Source organism: Heterocephalus glaber, unplaced genomic scaffold, assembly GCF_053883595.1.
Source record: "Heterocephalus glaber isolate CG9 unplaced genomic scaffold, H.glaber_assembly_v1.0 deba00001547, whole genome shotgun sequence".
Classification (NCBI taxonomy): domain Eukaryota; kingdom Metazoa; phylum Chordata; class Mammalia; order Rodentia; family Bathyergidae; genus Heterocephalus; species Heterocephalus glaber.
This window is the reverse complement of record NW_028258340.1, coordinates 8,385,805-8,390,034: the sequence shown is the minus strand read 5'-3', so window position 1 is coordinate 8,390,034 and position 4,230 is coordinate 8,385,805. Positions and strand designations below refer to the sequence as shown.

Below are 4,230 nucleotides of genomic sequence, written 5' to 3'. Positions count from 1 at the left end.
TTTTCCCCACTGCACTTGATGCTCTGAATTATTAATTTGGATGCTAAATATATAGTTCAGTGTGTGAGGTTATATATAACTCCATATACTGCTAATCTGAGTTTTGTACCTTCTTAGGTTTGAAAATTAACTTGTGAAAACAGGATTTCTTCTGTATTTGCTCAGGAAACCATACCTGTAACAAGGATGGTGAATCATTTTAAACTGACATGAAGGGGTAAGCTGGGATAGAATCCCAAAGAGGAATTGCGACAATAGCACCATCTACCATTACCTCTTGGGACTTTCACTCCCACATTCAATCTTCCAGAAAATCCTGCCCAGAAGTATTGGGAAAGACTTGGGCTTTGACATCCACCAGATCTGGGTTCAAATCTAGATTCTGCCCAAATCTAGGATATGAAGCTATTTTGCAATTATTAAAAAGATATGTGCAGACATTTTGTGAAATGGTACTGCAGCACTGCATGTAAAGGCAAAATATTGGAAGCATTTTAAATGTCTGTTGAAACAGGTTTGGAAAAACAAATTATAAAGCATTCATAATGTTGTGAACTGATTTAGCCAATTTGATCAGGCTCACACGAGGCTCCCTTGTAACCACCAGCAGCCCCAGGTAGGTGGGGCCTACTTATTCCTTACTTTACTTCCGGGTTATAATGAAAGCAGGTCTCAGGCCCAAATCAGCCACAGATGTATTAGCAAGCAGGTGCACAACATGTGTATAATCTCCTCAGTGGCTTCAGGGGAATTCCAGCTCCCAATCCTTGCATGCAAGGAGTATTTGAGGCAAAGGCTACAGGGTTCTGGAAGCAGGATTCTGTTAGCCTTGTAGGCAGCATCAGGGAACCAGAATATCCAAATTCACGGGTGGGCAAAGGACCCATCAGAGACTTAGCCTTAGGTGCCACTGAGCACAGGCCACATTCCTGTCTAGATTCCAACCACCCCATTTGTGCAAGAGTGAGGAATCCTAAAATGAAGTTTATCCAATCCATATACTTTGAATAGTGCTCGGTTCAACAATAAGAGCTCCCCCCCGCATTGCTGGAGCTCAAACCCAGTGCCTCTCTGCCCCCCCAGTAAAAGCCTTTTTCTAATAGCCATCATTCAGATTAACTTGTATATTAATTGTGCCTTTTAGCAAAACATCTCTTGTGAATGGGACATAAAAGTAATGTAGATGAAATACTTGGCGGGTGACTTTTTTCATTCATTTTTGCGGTACTGGGAATTGAACCTGGGGAAAACTGAGTTACATTCCAGTTCTTTTACAGGGTCTTGTAAGTTCCCCAATAGGCTGGCTTCGAACTCACTATCCTCTGGCCTCAGCCTCCTGGGTAGTTAGGATTACAGATATGTACTGCTAGACCCGGCTGGAAGGTCACTTCTCTGATAAAAACTAGCTGACAATTCCTGGAGTGTAATTTCCTGCAAAGGGCAGCTAACTGCCCTCAGAGGGTAGCTTAGACCAAATAACACACATATTTATAACACATTGTCTGGCTGGGGATTTAGCTCAGTAGTTCCGCCGCCTGCCTCGTAAGTGCAAGGTCCTGAGTTCAATCCCCAGTACCAAAAAAAAAAAAGTCTATAACACATTGTCTTCATTTAGAGTAAATTATCCTTCTTCCAATTTCTCTGAGTGCAGGTTAGGACAAGCAGGAGAGGGCAGACCTAGAACGGCTCGGAACCCAGAGCACTGTGGGTTATTTTCGAGGTGCATTGTGGGAAATATTTTGCGGCTGCCATGCTGTTAGCTACTCTGTTATCCGTTGGCTTTGAATGACCCCGACACAATGTCGAAGCAAGAAGTAAGCTGTTTTCCAGGCCTTTTGCCCCGAGTGGTCACTATGCGTATGAGTCTCACTCCCTCCACCAAAGTTTACCAAGGAAGAGTTCTGAAAATTTCTCACTACGCCAAGGGCTGCACCTAGCTCTGCACCCCCCTACACCCGAGTTCTCTCACCACGGGATGACAGGCGAGTTTAAAGAGGATGGAGAGCCAGTTATACAGAGGAGGAAAAAGAAAATTTACCTTGCCAACCTACACCAACAAGAAATTAGGAGCAAGAGAGAAGCAGCAGAGACCTCGTGGTACCTAGACCAAGCCAAGGAATGCAGAGATGGTGTGAACCAAGGATATAAAGAAACGGAGCTGATCAGCACCGTGACAAACTACAAGGCTGTGGGCCCCAATGAGGAGGCCGACTCATCCACAGAAAAGAGAAAGCAGTTGATCTGGCAGTCCCAATTCTTGGGTGGTGACATAGAACACACCCATTTGGTGAAAGGCTTGGATTTTTCTCTGCTTGAAAAAGTCCATGCTGAGATTGCTAGCAGAGAGAGAGAGAGAGAAAGAGAAACTGATGAAAAAGGCACAGAAGGAAATCAAGGATAAGGATCCTGAATATAAAATCGAATTTAAAACACATCTGGGCCACAGTATTTACCAACCCCTTTTTAAGAACAAAGTGTGTAAGCAGAATGAGCTGTTTTTGCAGGGCCGCATGGCTTATGTGTTCAACCTGAAGCATGATGCTAACTCGGATATCCCTATCACTCTTATCCGAGGCAAGCACAGTTGCTCCACTGTGAAAGTCCAGACCATGCTCACAATAAAAGACACTGTCATCAGCAAGCTCATCCAGGTCTTCTCAGATAGGAGGCAGCAAACCCATGGGAAGAAACCCAAGAAGGATAAAAGGAAGCTGGGAGAGAAGAAACCTCCAGAAGTTGGCATGAGCATTTTTAAAGACACTGGGGATTCCATACCCCACATGACCAAGATGCCTCCAAACAAGGAGGTGGAGAAATACGAGGAACCGGAGCATGGTAGGAAGAGAGACAGACACCAGACCCGACAGTGGGTGCGAGATCAGGACCACAAGAGAGGGGAGAAAAAGAAGAAGCACAGTGACTTTGCTAAGCCAAAAATGGATGATGAGCCCATGGACAAAGGATCTGGATCTACCAAGGGGTTCATCAGGTCCATCAGTGAAAAGTTTGCTCTGTCTCTGGGCTGGGAGGACACCGAATTGCTAAAGAAGCCAGAAGTCAAAAAGCAGCTGGGAGATTTCTTCAACACGTCCAATAGTTATGCAGAGTGCTACCCAGCCACGATGGGGGACACAGCTGTGGATATAACAAGGAGGTGGAGTACAACAAGAGCCTCCTAAGTCACTGGGATTTTGATATCCAGGAAGAATACAGCGAGCACATGAATAACAAGAAAGTTTCATCCAAAGCTGCATCCCAGGGTGAGATCAAGATGCCTGAAGGGCAGAAAACCAAGGCAGAGTTTCATAGCCAATGGAAGAAGAAAAGTGTGATCCTTGAAAAGACAATGAAAGCTGAATTCAAAAGATCAAAATTCTAGTATCCAGTTTCAACTGGAGAATCTCCACAAAGATGTGTTCTTGAGTGCTTGCTTTCTGCAGTTCCCAGAAAGGTTACAAGCTATTTTCTTATGAATATATATAAAATTTTATTTTATAATCATTTGGTCCCATTAAAATTAGTTAACCCAGGGCCGGGGATGTAGCTCAGTGGCCCCACACCTGCCTGGCAAGTGCAAGGTCCTGAGTTCAATTCCTGGTACCAGAAAAAAAAAATTAGTTAACCTGAAAATAATAAGTAAATTATATACATCATAATCCAGGCAATGGAATACTACATACCCATCAAAAAGGAATAAGATACACCTCTACTTCCTGCCATGGTAAGATAGCTAACATAATTTAAAGTAAAATAAGCAGAAATATGTAACTTGTTTAAGTTTATTAAAATTGTATGATTGACAGGCATGAAAGAAAGTATAGACAGATACAAAACTTATTACCTTGAGATTATAATTAGAGGGAAGAGATGGGACCACTTTTTCTTTCTGCATTTCTGTATTTTGAAATTTTTTATAAGTATGCACTACTTGGTAACATGAATTTTAAAAATTAACACTTTTAGCCAGGCGTGGTGCACACTGGTAATCCCAGCACTCTGGGAGGCTGAGGCAGAAGGATCACAAGTCCAAACCTAGCCTGGGTAACTTAGTGACTTAGCAAGACCTTGTCTCAAAGAATAAAAAGAGCTAGAGATGTAACTCATTCCAAGGCCCTGAGTTCAATCCCCAGTACCACAAAAAAATTAATTAATCAACACTCTTACGGATGGGGGTGTAGCTCAGTAGTATAGCACTTGCCTAGCACATGTGCAGTCCTGGGTTCAATCCCT

General features: G+C 43.1%; 1 pseudogene; it reads left to right on the top strand.

Annotated features, from left to right (window-relative positions):
- The first annotated feature begins 209 nt into the window (after positions 1-209).
- Positions 210-3,379, top strand: LOC101708429 (protein Red-like; annotated as a pseudogene).
- Positions 3,380-4,230: the final 851 nt, after the last annotated feature.